Genomic DNA, 17,966 nt, shown 5'->3' on the forward strand with positions numbered 1-17,966 from the left:
TTGTTTTTAACAATCTGCGACAACCATTTATTTGTGTCATTCTTCCATCCTGTTGGGTAGTTGGATACCTGTGGGCGTATTCTAACTGTTTGTAGTCTTTCACTTACTTTGTTCAAAATTTTGAAGTGCACATTATTTCGTAAATTTTGGCTTCAAGAACATTAAGTACGCATTTGTTAGGTTAGCTGGCAACCTCTGCTTTAGAGTAATGGTGCTATCATTACATTCAAACCATCCACAATTCGTTTTAATGTATGCAGTGTAGTGACCTGCATTGGTTGTAGCTCCTGCATGGAAGATTATTCCAACTGTTGTAAAGGTTTTCTTTCCAAGTGACACTTGACCGTGTGTAAATCTAGTTAAGTTTGCAGTTGTTTTTGGTGCCATCTGTATTATAACGTAGACGCATAAGCATTATGTAGGCACTATGTGATTGGATCAGTAAGGTAGAGCGATTGTCTGAATTGCAAATACTACATAATCTGCCATGGTTTGCATTTTGTACAAGTTGCTGAAAAGGAATGTTCTCACAATTTGGTATGGAAATATACACACATCGCTCATTTGGGATTTCTTCCTGTATCACTTTGTTACAGAGAGTACATGTATGTTTCCACATGTACGAAATTTGGAAGATTTCATTTACAGGTATACTTTTGTTTTCCAATACTAACAGTACGTACATTAGAAATTCTTGTGGATCTTCTTGTGAGGTCATAGTGAATCTCACCATTCCAGCACAGTCCAATTGTTGCCTTACTCCATAAACACTGTATGTGTTGTCAGGATTGCTTGTTGCATTTCTATGCAGTACTAACATTTGTGAACACAATTGGTCTGTGCTGTGCAGGTAAATATTGTTAACAATTGGTGTCAATTGAAATAGAATATTCATTGCTACATTTGCATAGAAACTTAGCCCACTTTCATTTGCAAACTTGAATGGGCCAGCAAGTTCTGTACCTGAGTGCATTTTTCGGTTTTTCTGTTGCTTCTTTGCCAACGTGCCTGGTTCACATTCCCTAATAGGTTTTTCTATGTTTGCGGCTATTTATTTATTTATTTATTTTTTGCAGCATTTCCTGTTGCATTCTGTTGCATTTCTGTTTCATTTACTTTTCTTTTACCACGTTTCACTTTATCTGGAACAGGGTATTGTTTCAGATGAGGGGTGTACAGTGAACGCAATCTATTGTATTCTAGAATGCAAAGAATATCAGCTTTGACTTTACTTTTGAATCAAAGTTTATTAACAAAACACCGTCAAGTGTACGTAAGTGTGATGATGCTACGTAGCTCATGCCTTCCTTAAACACTGTCTTTCCTATATCTATCAATGCTTTATCTAGGGTAAGACCTTCGGATTTATGAATGCTAACTGCATATGCAAGAGTTAGAGAAAATTGCTCTCTACGCACATACATGTCTTTGAAGAGAAGAAATCGAGCCATTGAGCGCCCTATCCTTTTTACTTCTGAAACTTTATCAAAGCGAATATTTACAAACTGAATGCTGTTATCATGTGGGTATGATTGAAAGCCAACAACTGTGCCCAGTGCTCCATTAACTAGCCCTTGCTCTACGTCAAGATGACATTTAAGCATTACTCTACAATTTAATGATAATTTCAATACTTTTTCCAACCCAGCTGTGTTGGAGATTGAATGTTCTAAACTATTTAGTCTTGTTGTGGCCTGCTCACACATGGGTACTGTCCAACCATGTAAGTCTAGTTTGTCTGTGGCGCTAATTTCTATTATTGCTTGCATTTCTTTCTTTAGCATTGTTTCATTGAATTTGCAACAGCTTGCAAGAGTTGGCATTAAGGCCATACAATTGACATTTTTGTGCGCTATTTGTTCCATTACATCAGTTGCGCATGCATTATCGCCATGAAGTGCATGTATGATGCTTTTTCAATACAGCTTGTGCTTCTTGCGGTAATACACCAACTCTAATACTTTTCAAGATGTTGGCATAAGTGAGATCTGCAGATTGCCGCATGTTCTCAGTTAATTCTCTGTATTGGAAATGTTTCCAAAGGTTAACATTACCTATGCTACCAACAGTTTTCCGGCAGAGTTTGTGGCCTAAGGTTTTAAAAATCGGTTCACCTTTTACTGGTGTCAATTGTAGAAGATCTCCGAAAACGGTAATGTGTTTCCCAGCAAAGAGTTCTTCCTTATTACTTTTAAGTACTTCTTGCAATCTGAGATGAATCAAAGCCAACATTAGATTGGAGACCATGCTCACTTCATCCATTAGTCGCATTTTCATTTGCTTCAATACTCTCCGTAATTCCATTGCAGCTTCTGCAGAAAGTTTGTAGTAGTCTCATTTATTTTGATGCTCTACTGGAAGCAGTAGTAATCGGTGTAAAGTCACACCGCCTATGTTGTAGGCAGCTAAACCTGTGAGTGATGTTACAACAGCTGACAGTTTGTTGTTTGTCAATTGCTGCAGGAACTTGCTAATAATTTTGATTAAGAATGTTTTCCCTGATCCCGCTTCCCCACTGACGTACAACAGTATAGGTTTGTTCTTTTGGCAGGTACATTCTTTATTTTTGTGCTGTATGCCATGCACAATTGGTTTTGTTACCTCTTCAAAAATGGTGCACTGTTCGTTAAGTTTTCCTTGCTGCACAGTTAAGTCCTCTCTATCTTCTTGATACTGATACATGGTGTTTTCTACTTCTGCCATAGCAGCTTCAGCCTCATTTGCTATCAGTGGTTGTCCTAATGGCTCTTAACTTCCTGTTACAGAAGGTTGACTACTGTCGGAAGAGTCTTTATCTAGTTGGGCCTGAATTTCTTCTTCCTGTTGCTGCTCATTGTGTAACATTGTTTTGTACTGCGTAAAGTTAACATCGGTGATAGTGCTTTCATTTGCTTCGAAAGCATCTTCATAGCACTCATAATTATTTAGTATATCTTGCTCTTTTCTCCATGGTTTGAAAAGTTGTAAAAGAGACATGTAATATAGTTCTTTCTGTTGAGGAGTTTTTAATGACAACTTCGCATGATTCATTAAGCTTCACTAAGCTCCCTTCACAATCGGTCACTCTATATCTACGTTTACTTTCTTCGGGTTTTACATTATTTTTGTATGCAAGGTTTTGAGCTACGTGGTACAGACATATGCTTTCCAGAGTGGTACTCCTGTTTGTCCAGTAAATTGTTTTTCAGAATGTCTTGGCTGTTGGGATCATTTCTGGAAATAGTTTCTATGTCCCCATGATTTTAGCACTCTTTTTCTAGATTTTGCAGGACCAAGACTGAGCCATACTATGTTGTCTGATTTTCCGTACAAAGCAGTCCCGGTTAAACTCTCTGCTGCTTCATAGGCCCCACATTCTCTATGAGACAGCATTTTTATGCCTAGGCTGTACAATTTCTGTGATAATGTTTTGTCTGATGCTAGGTCATCCCAGAGGTCTTGAAGCTCTGTTTTTTCTGCCTTTGTTAAGAAGGCTGTAACATATCATGCAACAGCAGTTGAATTGTCTGCAAAGTACTGCACATCTATGTTTGCATTCCACAATAGGGCAATGATTGCATTATAATCATTGATATATTTTGATTCCTCACTTCTTTTTATGTAATACGTGTTTTTAGGTGACTTGTCTTTAATACTATGTCGAACTGAAGACATGAAGTTGTTTACTTCACCTGTTTCTGTAACTGGTCTGGGGAAACCAAAGTGGCATTTGGTATAGTATTTATCTTTGTTTTTGTATTCACGGCAACACTATTTGCCACATTTGTGTCTTTGAAATTGTAAAATCTGCCCATGCAGCTCACTATGACTCTGTTGTGAAGGGATTTCACATGTGACATATTTTTGGATAAACTGCAAAACAGTGCTATCACTGTCATGGCCAAATTTCGGTGCACCTTTGATCCATTTTTTTTTTAAATTTCTTTTATTGATTTTATACAAACAAAACAATAAAAACCAAACAAGCAGCATAATCATAATGGTTCAATTACACATCAAGTTATCGTAGTCACTGCTCCCATTATCCCTCCCTCCCCACGTGAGCCTATTTGTCCATCTCTTTCAGTGTTTGGCACATGCGGCCGAGTTTCGTCCTCTTCAGAGTCTTTTGGGTTTGATATTACTCCAAACAATTCTGTTATTAGCGTTTTCCAGGCCAATAGGGTGCCCACCTCCCCCTCATCAGCCTGGCTACTCGCATTTTGCCATGCCACCGTTTCAGCCTCCGCCCATTTCTGTAAGTCCTTCCACCATACATCCACCTTAGGTTTGTGGCATTTCTTCCACCCCATGGCGATCCTACGTTTCGCAAGCACATACGCCAGATTTCTTAGTTTCTCAATATGTTTGAGTTTCCGTGGCCTAGGGAACCCGCCCAGTAAGCAGGCCCAAGCCGTGTCTATGACAAGAGTAACCCCTTTGTCGGCCAGTTTCTGTGCCACATCACTCCAGTAGCATCTAATAATCGGGCACGACCAAAACATATGTGTCATGTCAGCGTTTTCCAGGTTACATTTAGGACACACTTGTATGCCAACATTTCGGAACTTTGATATCCTCAAGGGGGTCATGTATGCCCTATGCGTTACATACAACTGAATTTGTTTTAATCTGGCATTTCTAGATACTTTTATGTGGTAGCCCTTTTTTGTGGACGCTCCAACATCCCATCCTCCATCGGGGCCCCCACTTCCATCTCCCAGTCCAGCCTCAGATGCGTCAAATCTTTACACACCTTAGCCATCACCATCTTGTACAGTCTCGAGATCTCATGACCCCCTTCAGACATATCATACATTGCTTCCAACACTGCATCTGGTTCTTCTATTAAAACTGTTTCTGGCCAGGTGCTCCTAATCATTCGCACCAATCTAATGTTTGTGACATATTGCCCCGTGTGTAGCCCCGCCTCTTCGTTGAGTTCTGTAAACTCCTTAATGGTTCCCTCCTGCCAAACATCGACCTTTGATCCATAATAGCATGTGAATATGTGGTGCTCCTCTCGCTTGATATTCTTTTCTCCAAAAGAAGTGTTGCACTTCTCCAAGGGGAGGAACACTTTTATTGCAAATAAAGTGTAGCATTGCAATGAAACGATGATGGAAATATCTTGAGACATTAACTGGATCTAAAGAGCAAAGTTCTCTAGGTGTTAATATATCTGTTGTTTTTGTTGCTGTTTGCTATGCGTAGGAACTCATGCAAATCTTCCCATTCGTATTCTGCACAACTTAGCGTAACAAACCAAGTTGGTGGTCCAAGGTTTCTGATCATGCAACGCACGTCTCTGTGCCGTCTAAACCAGTATTCCTTTGTACCGCGCATGTTTGCAAACAAATTTGTTATACTTGATTGTAAAACCTCATCTTTTTCTTGTACTTTCTGTATTAACTGTGTAGCTGACATATTTTAAAAGTGCATTCCAGATTTAAGAATGTGTGCAACTCCATAACATAGTGTTGCTAATTCACTTTCGTAGAGTAGGTGGAATATGTATTCCACATTTTGTCTCAATTGGGGATCTTGGGAATACGTTCGTAATGAGCGGTATTCTGATGCCCCAATCTGAGTGGGTCTATCATCGTACCTCCCACCTTTGCCAGTATGAAATACCAGTGGAAAAGCACGCGCTTCTATACTTTTTTCCCAAATACTCATTGGTGACCCTTTGGTTTGTCGCATTTGGTAAGTTTCTAGTGCATCATCTATACTTTCATTGGAATGCAATGGATGAATTGTGTAATGGTCTACGAGAGTGGATACTGTAGCTGGATCCAGAAGTTCAAATTGTCCAGTTTCTGATGGCTCTTGAATGATTTCAGTTGTTTGCCTTAAGCTTTCATCAATATTTATTTCCTTGTAGTACTCCTTGTTGTCTTTTAGATATTGCAATGTTGTGTAACTTTGTGTAAGTCCACTAATTGTTGCCAAATTTTTTTGTCCTTTGTTGGTACTCCATTTACCAAAACTATTAAAGAAAGCTCTATTGAACGTTCCACTCTTAGAGTGTGCACATTTTCCGTTAGATCTAATGGCAAGTACACTACTTTGCCACAAATGCCTTTCACCAATTCAGAGGGAGGTAAATTTGCTGTTTTTGGATGAAGGCGTATAATTGCTTGAAATGGGTGAACTGTTTGAATTATTATGCTCTCATACAAATTGAGCTGTTGCAGACTTTTTGGTAATGGAAACAATTCCAAATTATTTGTAATTTCACCTGAAGGAGTGTGGTTGTTGTCTAATTTTGCAGTACAGTAACTGCAACATATCAGACGTTCAGTTACTTCATATTTGCTTTCAGCTAAAACGTACAAAGCTAATTCAAACCATTTAGAGTCTTCATTATTTTCTATTTTGTATGCTATGTCCACATTTTTTTGTTCCTTTTTGTAAAACGTTCTGCGGCAACATACACACACATGGTTTGGTACTTCAGCCGATGACCTTTTACATTGTAGTATTTCTTTTCTGTATGTGTGCAATAGAAGGTTGCTATGTGCTGAATTGTTGCTACTATGCTCTAAAACTGTTGCATTTTGTACGTGGCTTTCACTTCTAAAATACTTTTTCTGAATACGATCTATTTCTTCTTGTAAGTATTTGGGTGTACCATGCAGAAGAGTGGTATTTAAATTGCCTAATTCTGAAGCTGGACTTTGCGCACAATATATTTTATACACTCAATTTCTTACTTTAGAATGATGTACTGATATTCTTTTGATATCATGGAAGGTACTTTTGCAATTAGGCCTAGAAATGCACGGTAGTGAATGTCCTTTTAGTCCTGTGTGTTTTCGCACTACACAAATATCCATATTTTGCAGCACTTTGATTTTACTTTTCTTTACCTTCTACATATTGATTGAGGAACACACGTAAAGACTTGAAAGCTTTTTTTGGAATGGCACACATTGATGTGCACATCCATTTGTATACTGGACGGTGTGGTTCTGCTGAATCGAGAGGTCATTCTGAGTTTTCAGAAGACAGTTTTGTAAGCAGTGTTTCTTGTTCCATGGTGGTAGTATTGATTTTCTCATACCCATGTCCACTGCTATGGATGGTAATTGTGTTTGTTTGATTTTGTTTGTATGCTTCTTCATTGAAATATGGCTCTGTGGTTGTTGTGTGACTCCACTCACCACCACAAATATACAAATAATTATTTATGTTCACGTTCTGTTTATTGCTCAGTTTCATTTGTAGTTTGGTACTTACTTTTGTTAGTGCTTTCATCCTTTTTAACACTAATATGAACAACTTCATTTTGAGAAGGATTGCAACGTCCACGAGTGCTTGCAGAATTAACTTTCTACGGTACGTTTTAAGGGGTGAAGATGACTTTGGTCCTCTTTTTAGTAGATTCTGAAGGACTCTGTGACGAAACATTTTTGCTAAAATAATTTTTTACTATGGGTTATTCTTACACTATCAGGATTGTTGGGGACATTGTTAGCTTTACTGGCAGCCATTACGTTGACATCATTTCTGTGTTTTGTGATACATTTTGATGGAGGACGTACAGTTTTGGTAGTTGGCAGCCATTACGTTGACATCATTTCTGTGTTTTGTGATACTTTTTGATGGAGGACGTACAGGTTTGGTAGTTGGCAGCCATTACGTTGACATCATTTCTGTGTTTTGTGATACTTTTTGATGGAGGACGTACAGTTTTGGTAGTTGGCAGCCATTACGTTGACATCATTTCTGTGTTTTGTGATACTTTTTGATGGAGGACGTACAGTTTTGGTAGTTGGCAGCCATTACGTTGACATCATTTCTGTGTTTTGTGATACTTTTTGATGGAGGACGTACAGTTTCGGTAGTTGAGACTTCTTTTATTATGTTACCCAATTGCATTACGTGGTTTGTACCAAGGTTCTACCCTAACTCTACAACAGGTGGATGCTTACATTGGGTACTTTTTTTTTTGCTCTAATTCTTCGTTCCTTTCTACGGAGCTGCTTTTTGGTAGGCATTCTTTGGTGCCGGTTGAGAAAAAAATATTGTTTGGTCTATTGTCCAATGTATGTCTGCTGTGTGCATGTGTGATTATGAAACTCTTTCCCATGGTGTTCAATGCACAGTGCTACTTTAATGTTTGTATAGTAGTACAATGTGCTTTAGATGAGAATACACAGTGCCCTACTTGTGCCGAGAACCACTATTAATAACCAAAATGGCACAAGCTTGCTGCCGCCACTTATTTTCACAATCTAACCTTCTACGGATTTCCCATGTCATTTCAGTACCAAGCACACAGCCATTTGTCACCCATTCCATGTGTTAATCTTTGTCCTACAATTGGATATTTGTAGGCAGAATGGTTTACAAATGAATGCTTCCTTTGGTGCCCAAGATAAACAAATAACCCACGCAGCCTCTTTAAGGAGAAGTTACAATATGAAGGTTGTACTGTACTTACTTTTTTGTGCACAATGACAAGCTTTCTTCCGATATGTTGTCTGCAGTGTAGATGTTGGTGATTCTCAGGAGAGTAGTCATCACTGTGAATTAAAAAAACGATATGAATTACTTTGTGTGTTTGCAGCCGTCAAGATACTGCAGCCTTCACTTGTACTTCGTTCGTCATACGATTCAACTTTCATGTTTCTACCCAATCCACGTGCACATTTCACTTCTCTCTGCGCACTCTTTGTATACTACTTTCAATATGTTACTTCAAAGTCCTTCAAAATATCTTTTTTTTCTTTTTAGGGGTTTGGAAATTCCTTGTTCTTTACAAAGTGTAGCATGCATAGGAGAGAGGTGTGTAAGCGATAGGGCAACGTAGTAGATGGGCAAACTTTTTGTACTTGCTAATGCAAAGCACAATATCCAAAAATCGGGTGACCCTCCGAAGGACATGTCAGCACCACTATTGGAAGCGTTTACTATTCTCACACCATCACATTGCAAGTAGCATTTCTGTTGCCAATACAGAGGACAGAACTGCGACATTTTCACACACAAAATGAAGGTCAACCCTAAATTATACTTCTCAACTCACACGCTTTTGACGGGTGTCACCCGCCTTGTAAAGGGCAGACTCATCCGCCAAGCCTCCTGCACGGCCATTCCTTCCAATGGACGTGTCACCCGCCAAAAACAAAAATAAGCTCATTTCACCCGTTCTTCACACAAAAATGGTTGAGAGCTATGCCTAAATAGGCATGCTTGCAACGTATGTACAGGTTATGCTGAAGAAAGTAAGCAGTCGTGCTAATTAATAGCAAATCGGCATTCTTGCACTTTACTAGAGTGCGGAGTTCCTCCACTTCATTCTCTTCCTCCTCAATCTCTACATCCTCACCCAAATATCTCTCTGCAGGCCCTTGGTGAGGTGGTGATGGTGGCGGGTTTGGTGGAGGTGCAGAGGCTAATAACCCAACAGCAGCCATGGAAGCCATAGTAATTCCTTTCCTTTTTGTCACTACAGCAATAAAGGCAACGCACCTCTATCTGCTATAGCTAGAAGGACAATGAAGATGCGCTCGGGGGGTGTGGCCTTTTGAAGGCTTGCAGGGGTTGCCTCGTGACCGTTTTCATCCTTACTAAGCGGTACACTAAATTTTACAAAGCAACTCCTGAGGTGGCCTATTGTTTGGGATGTGTGAAAGTACATTTTTCCACTCCACAATACTTTGCCTTGTGTCCACAAGTTCATTTTTAGTGTTCCGGAAGCACACATACCGCGGAAACTAGTCCCCACGCTCAGCGCAGGTGCGGTCACAAGATGACATCCTCAACACATCCGCCCCCTTCATGAAAGTCCCCTGGCCAGCAAATGCAAACATTCACACATGCGCATGCGCACAAGTGTCCTACGGACAGTGTTCGGGTTCTCAAAGTACTTCAAAGTGCAACACAAGTGAGAGGGAAAGTTAGGAACTGGCGCAATGTTGGCAATCCTTTAGTTTGTACTGCGCTTGTGCTCGCATGCTATGGTCACTGTAGGGACAGTTCCAGTGTCCTTAGGACAACTCCATTTCGTTTGCCTATGCCCTTTCCACCCACCGTGTCTGTTCTACGGATGGCACCATTTTGCTGCGCCCACTACGAACCGCTATACTTTCCTCCACACACTCCCTTTCTACTCATTTACACCCTTTCCGGCCATCTTGTGTGTTCTGCCACCATGTATTATCTCGTTCCCAAGCCCGGTTCAAGCCCCTTCCAGCTTTCAAAACAAAACACCATATCGCACAGTTCCCTTTTGGTTTCACAGTGCGCCTTTACCCCAGCTCAGGCCCCTCTAGTTCCAAACACCAATTCAAATGGTCAGGATATGCCTTTACTTTACATATTCTCTCTTACACATCATTCTTTCATGGGGTAGAATCGCAGGCTTTCAAAAATGCTAAGCTCTTTGCTTTTCCTCAGCGCGACCACTCTGACCCTTTGCCCCACTCTTGGTTTCTTACTCCTTAAACTTTTCATCTTCTGGTGCTTCCTGCACCCCTTTCATACATTCCTTTTCTTTTTCCGTGCAAACTTGCACTGTCCTTTAATCCTCCTCTCATTTGTGCCTCTTCCACGCTTCTCCACAGGCTTCTGGCCCCTTTTCCACTTTCTTCTGCTTTCATACCTCTTGCACCTTTTCCATGGGTTTCTTGCCCCTTTTTACACTTTTGCTTCAATGTCTGACTTAATTCTACTTAGTACTTCACACACGCGTCTCTCTCTAGTTTCGGGCTTGCACTGTTCCTTTCACATCGTTGAAGTCTTCCCTTTCACTCGAATACTTTAACAAACCCCGTCCTCTTTCTTACGCATTTCATATGCCACTTTGTATCGCACTTTTCACAACCTGGCTCTTACAATGCTTTCAGACTCACCGGGCTGACTTCTGTGCTTTGGCTTCCTAGCAGTTCTTTGTTCCGAGGTCGGGGTCTTGCCTCACGCCCCTCAGACTACTGGGCTGTCGCACCAGCCCGGGGGAACAAGCACTTGCATCGGCAGCTGCTGCAGGTGCCCAGCATGCCCTTTGGAACCCATACACAGACTCCTGTACTGCTTGGCGACACAGCTCCCTCGTCACGCTTCTGCACTTGCAAACTGCAACTTCTCAGCGTCCCGGTCTCTGGCTTCTGGTCCAGGGCAGCTCTGGCATCTCGGCTCTCCTCTCAACTCACTCTTCTGCTTGCTCTCCTACTCACTCAAAGTTCTTGGCAGGAGTTGGTCTGAGACTGAGAAGGGATCCTCTGCTGGACTCAGCCACACAGCCTCCCTTCTGCTCTCCCAACTGCGGCTCTTCTCCCTGTGCAGAACCACACCTTTTATAGTTCTCATTGGAGTCAAGTGGAGTCAGGCGTGAATGGTTAGTGTAAAGTGCCTGACTCTATAAGTGGGACAGTGGTTTTCTCTCAAATAGGTTTCCCTTACTTTCCCCATGTTATTCCTATGTGTAATCATTATTGCTCCTAGTCGTCTTTGTCCCAGTGTTATGTGGAAATGGTCAGGGGGAGTTCCAATGTGGCTGTGGGTTGGATATGTTTATTGAAACAGTGACAGGTGACTGACCGGGTATATAGGTAAGCCCTCTAGCTTGGGCTTTGCTTGAAGGAATAATTTTCCCTCTCAGTAGATCACTTTGTATTCCTGACCTAGTAGCATACATACGTGGGACTTGATCATATTCCCTGTTTATCTAGAGTAAGGTTAGATAAAGGGATACTTGATTAAGACCATTGGCCTCATCACGAATCCGGTGGTAGCGTGCCAGTAAAACCGGCAGGCTACTACCAGACTCATGATGATTTACCGCTTCCTGACTTCCCGGAAACACCGGGGCATTACAGCCCTGGTGGTCCGGTAAGTCAGGCGGCAGTAATTATTAGTCCCCATTGCCATTTGAGCCCCATAGGACTCAATGGGAATGGGGACCATGGAAGCACCGGCACTGTTAATAACGGTGCCAGTGCTCCCATGAAAGTCTGCGGGTGCCGTTCCGCCCGCCAGGGCAGACCTGGCGGGCGGAAAGGCATCCTGCCTGCATACTTGTACTTTGCCGGTTCAGAAACAACAGTGCTGGTAAGCTTACTGGCACCGTTGTTTCCGGACCGGCAAAGTTGTAATGAGGGTCCATGTCTTTGTCTTGTCTCTTGTTCTCCCTTAGGTTAAGTTTAGGGAGGTCTTGGTCGGGTATGATGGAACCAACATAACCCACAAAGGCTTCTGGGATTTCCTGTCCTTCCCTTGTCGTCTCGTTGGCATACTGAGTCTTGCCTAGTGTATTCCCACAAGAACAACCCGGACTCCTCTACCCAGGTGATCCTCCCTCGCTCGTCCACCCCCAAGGTTGCGATCTGAAAGCGACAGCCCTCCCCTGGCCACCTGAATAGAGGATTCCAGGGGTCTACATAAGAGAATACCCCTAGCTTTCTCACAATACCCTAATAATAATAATAATAATAATAATAATTGCTTGCAGCTGATAGAGGTGAAGGATCGATGTGGATTATAGTTGTTGCAGGAGATTTCAAAGTCTTTTCCACATCCATATATACAGACAAGGTGGTTTGGACTGGAAGTATGTCTTGGAAAGCATTCTTTTGCTTCTCTCCCTGGTCTCTCTGGCCCCCCGTTTATGGACATCTTGTCTCTGTGGTTCCCTGGCCAAGTTTAAGCCTGCCCCTCACCCCATAACAAAAATCAATTGCTTCAGGCATGAGCAGAGTCACTGTCTCCCTAAGAAAGTCCATCTGCCCTTGATTTGGGGCATATAAGGCTGCCACTGTAACCTGCAGCCCTTGTAAATATCCCCGCAAGACCAGTAGTCTCCCCTCCATCAGCCTCCCAACCCCGTTTTCCTCACTGGAGATGCATGCCCAGCAATATTCTCACACAACTTTCTTATTGTCCTATGAAGCACAGATGAAAGGCAATGCTCCCCTCCACCCACCTTACTTTTCCTCTCTTGTGCTTTCCTAAAGTGCGTCACTTTTACAAACAGGATGTCTAGATCTCTTCTTGTAGATTCCCGAGCCAAAAGCGTTCTCTTACAGGGCGAGTTCAGACTATTCCCCATCCATCTAAGAACCTCTCTGACATCCCCTGGAGGTTCATATATCCCAGTACCACCTTTGAAGCATTCAACGTTCTTTATTCAGTCTCCTTTTTCCGCATATTGCTTTCTCTGTCAGTTGTCTGCTGCCCTTAGCTATCCATTCAGTACCACAAACCCGATCTCTTACCGTTATTCCCTCCGTCGTCCTCCTTCCAGCCTGCCAAAGATTGCATGTGCTATTAAAGGTTAGGCTTGTGAACCCTTCTTGAAGACAAAGCTTGTCTCTGCCTGTATCCTCACTGGTGTCCCTAACCGACTAATACCCACTGCCCTCTCACCCCCCACATTCAACCCCCCCACCTTCAACCTATCTTGGCGTCTATGTCTGCAACGTCAAACATCCACCTCCCCCACCCAATAGCAAATGGCGATGTAACATTCACTCTTAATATGACACTTTTTTCTTTTCCCCTGATTCAAGAATGATTCGCCTCACCTTCCAGGTTCCCTGAGTCCACTTGTGTCCCCTCCACACAACCTTCACCCACCACCTCTTCCTCTCTGCAGTAAACCTAAAGGTTTAATTTAAGCGGCAATATTTGCAGGAGCCTGTCTGTTTCATACAGCTCTTTTTCAGATCTTGCATCTTCTGCTTCATCTTATCCTCTGCTAAAGGGTATTTTGCCTCCCTTCTATCGCTTGTGATCCCGTCAATGTCCTGATCACCGCTTCTCTCACCTTCATTTTTAAGTGCATAGGCTTTGTCTTTGAATTCAAAGATGTGTGCAAAAAAGGGGTAGCCCCATCTGAATATGATATGATAGTTCATTTATAAAGTGCCTATACACAAAGTGTATCAAAGTGCTCCAAGGTGGGGAAGGGAGCGGGGTAAATACAGTAAACATTCTTGCAAGGCCTTGAGACATTCAGAATGTGTAAAACAAAACTATCGTACTAGGCCCGGCCACATTTCAGATAGTGTAAGAGCACTGACCATAGTGAGGGAGGGGGGAGAAGAAGAGAAGGTAAAGCCAGTGACAAAAAGAGGTAGAGAGGTAGAGAGGTGGAGATAGAGGGAAATAGTGAGAAGAGGTAAAGGCCAACAAAAAGTCAAATGTCCAGGAGCATACAGACTGATGGAAGGTGGTGCAGCGAAGTCGAGCACACCACAATTCAAATGTCCCAAATGAATTTAAAGTCCCATCATTGGTGTTACTTCCATAGTCTTTGTTTGTTATTTAGGGAGTTTCAGATAGTGGAAGAAGAAGGCTCAGTGCTGCTGGATAAGCCAGGCGAAGGCGCGAGATCGTAATGCTTGCAGCACTGAAGAGGTGGTCGGAAGCAGCAGAGAGGGGGGGTGCGAGGCGAAAGGGCAACTTTGCTGGCATCTTTCCATAGTGTGGGCCCCAGTGGCCTTGCCTTCTGAGTTCCCAAAGTCAATCGGCTGGAAGGGAGGGACGGGGGCAGACCTGAGAGCGATGATTGCTGGTCCAATTGAGCGTTGTGACCGGCGAGTATGGAGCTGTTCCCAGCCTCCTGATGGGGTTATAGTGGAGTGCCCCAGGCACAACCAGCCAACGGACAGGGAACAGACAGGGGCCTTAAATTGCCGGCCTCGGAGGCGGGCCAGCATTCGCCAGCCGGCTCGCCTGATTGGTTTAGATGAAGATTGGAGGGACCAATCAGAGGCGAGCAGGCGAGGGTCAGGTGAACCGGCACTGCATGAACAAAGGGATCAGCCATGTTGGAAGGCCTGCTTTAGTGCAAAGGATTAGGGGGCCATGCACACTCTGCGCCGGCAGAAGTTTCACAGTAGCACGAAGAAGTACAGAGAAGGAAAACGATTTCCACATTTCAATTGTGATGACCGCAAAACACAAATTCTGTGCAGTGCACAGAGGGCATCAAGCAAGCCCAAAATTAGCCCAGAGGACTAACCTTCAAGGTGATCACTTTATCATTCAACCAGTCTGTCAATGCTCTGCATTCTTTTCTCGTATTTAGTGCCCAGGCCGATTAAATCCTGCATTATACGTACTGTATGTACTTTGTCAACCTCTTGTAATATCCTGGCTTCATTGACAATTGTTGCTTTATCCTCCCAACAGTACAGGCGCGCTAGCTACAATGGCTCCCATCCCCTCCTGTCTTCCTCCTCTGTGTGCTCAATCTGTTGTAAAGTGCTTATCTGTGATTGCATGAGCTGTGAGAATGTTGGAGTCCTGTTGTAGAATGTGGTCCTGTGAGTGTGTGTTAAGGTTCCAGCTCATGTCAGTTGGAGCTGGGCCTACCTGGATGATGGGACCCAGTGGTGTCCTCCATTGTAAGATCTTGATGTAACTAAGAATAAACCTTAAGTGTTTGACCTACAAAGAGTAAGGTTACTCCCCAGTGAAGAAGAAGAGGCACTCCAGAGAATTATCAAAGGGGATGCTGAACAAAGAGGTTTTCCCAGCGCAGGCTCTAAAGAGCAATAGTGAATATGAAGGGGAGTAAAGCCCAGTGCAAGGGTGGATGCCGCATCAAGTGTTAAAGTAGGAAGAAAAGTTAGTCCCAGCGCTGATTCAAGGGTTAAAAAGGGCCCGAAGAGCTGCATACGCAAGTTTAATCGCCCTGCAGCAGTAGCCCACGGCATATGGTCCTGTAAAGGCACTGGGCGTTGTTCTTGGGCACTTCCTTGGTATGGTGAATATAGGAATACAAAAGACACATACCAGCTGGTGCATTTAATGGAGCTGCGCCTGGCAAAAAGATCCCTGAGCGACGTTTCAGGGTATGCTGGGAGTTGTATGGCAGCCACAAGGGGCTAGCGGGACAGCGTCAGGAGCATAGAGAAATTGTTTGGGAACAGAAGCAATTTTTTTTGCGAGAGGTGATATAATCGAAGTGCTGTGCATATTCCAGTTGGAGCTGTGCACATTAATGGACCATCATTTTGAAGAAGAAAATTAAGTTATCGGGTGATTTTACGTCTTAAATATCCTTTTGTTTAAAAATTCGTTTTTCCAATGTATGACATGGTTTATGAGATGTCACTGTTCTGGTTAGAATTGCCATGCATGTAAGTTATGTGTCCCAGAGCGGCATGTTGAATTAGTTGGCTGAATTGATGATTAACGTATGTTGCAATATAGTATATAACATTTTAAGGATTTACAGGCATCTATGGACTTTTATGGACTTTTTTATAAATACAGTCATTGTGTTAAGTGTGTTTAAGTGAAGAGCATGAAGTATGCCAGGAGTGGCAAAATGGAAGAGCCTGTTTGTGTGAGTTAGTGATAATGATTTTGAGGCTTTGCAGGTATTTGTAGATTACTAATGGACATTTATGGACTTTATGGAAATGAGTTATTCTCTTGCTAGACAATTGTATGTGCGTGATGTATGCCTGATACAGCAAGATGTTTGTGCCAGTGTAAGTGGGCTAGAGGCAATTCTTTTTGAGGCATTGCAGGGTTTATGTTGTACAATACAACAAAGACTTTTAGCACTACAACATGACTTTTCACCATGCATGTTTTTGTTTGGTCCTAGCAAAACCAAACCAAATTGTAATAATTTGAACGTTTAGATCATTCTTGGTAAGGATGGAAGTATAGGTTTTGAAGTAAGTGATTTGAAATGTACTAAGGATGACAGAGAGATCAGAATGATTGTGTCCGCAAATGTGCAAGAGTCGTGTACCCTTGAATGTTTAAGTTGAGGTTGTGCCTAATATACTTAAAGGGAGGTTGTGCCTCCACATTGAGAATCTGGCTGTCGGATTAAAGTAGGGATGTAAAGTAGGGGTCATGCCCAAAGAAGATGTTATACGAGGTCACGCCTCAGCAATGGTTAAGGGGTGAGGTCACGCCTGCGCTCAGAAATATATGTGGGAGTAGTAAGTTTCCCAATATATTTAGTAAGCGGTCAAACCTCTACAAGGTGGTAATGGTTAGGTCGCGCCAAGAACCATTTATTAGAAGAGGGAGGATTCCCTGAAAGTTGTCATGGGTAGGTAGTGCCTACCGCCATGTATCCTAGATGGGATAGAGATTTACAGAGGTGAAGTGAGAGGTCACGCCTCCATTGGATTATGGTCTGGTCGCCCGTGAGTCATCAGTGTTTCTAAGTTAACTATGGGGTCACCCCATGATGTTATTAAAGTAGCACATCCTCTTTAAAAAGTGCAAGTTGCTGTGTGAGTGTGCATTGTGTTTTTGTGAGAAAAGGAGATGTGTTGTGAAGTAGATTTGTTTATGTGTGTGTCTGAAGTAAGAGAGGGAGATATATTGTAAAGTGCTTATTTGTGAATGCATGCGCTGTAAGAATGTTGGAGTCCTGTTGAATGTGGTGCCGTGTGTTTGTGTGAAGGTTCCAGTTCATGTCAGTTGGATCTGGGCCTACCTTGGTAAGAAGGCTGCTTTACATCACAATCTATTTTTTTGTCTTCCTCCTCTGTTTGCTCAATCTATTTTCTGCTGTGAGACCACCTTCATCCTGGAGCAGGTTGTTCACCGTTTCTTGGACTCTCACCTCTGTCTTTGTGGGAGACTCTCCCTGTATCTCGGGGTCACTAGGGAAGCAAAGATTACATCTGCGCTCTCTATTCTGATGTCATCCATTGTTCTCTCCAATTCTTTTTTTTCCTTTTTTCCGCGCTCTCCCAATCTCACGTCATATTTAAGTTCTAGAGTATCTGCTTTGAGTTTGTTGCTCTCCACTGCCTACACTCTGTCCTCTTCCACTTTCCCCTTCAATTCCAGGACTGAGATCTTGATATTTGAGTGCATGTCCTTAATTTCCACTAAAATGTTCAAGATCTCTTTTTTGATGACTACCTCTTTATCTGCCTGTGGTTGTCCTGCCTCCGCCAGCATTTCCCATTCAGTCTCTTGTGCTAAGTGTTGTTGCCTGAATGGAAAACATTTGAGATGTTTTTGCCCATGCCTTGGCTTTGAACATGAATGAC

General features: G+C 42.6%; 1 protein-coding gene across 2 annotated transcripts in view; it reads left to right on the forward strand.

Moving 5' to 3' along the window:
• CRELD2 (cysteine rich with EGF like domains 2) overlaps nt 1-17,966 on the forward strand; it is a 272,969-nt gene that overhangs the window by 96,740 nt on the left and 158,263 nt on the right. The window lies entirely within an intron of this gene.

The sequence above is a fragment of the Ambystoma mexicanum genome, chromosome 12, assembly GCF_040938575.1.
Source record: "Ambystoma mexicanum isolate Mex_15411 chromosome 12, UKY_AmexF1_1, whole genome shotgun sequence".
Taxonomy (NCBI): Eukaryota; Metazoa; Chordata; class Amphibia; order Caudata; family Ambystomatidae; genus Ambystoma; species Ambystoma mexicanum.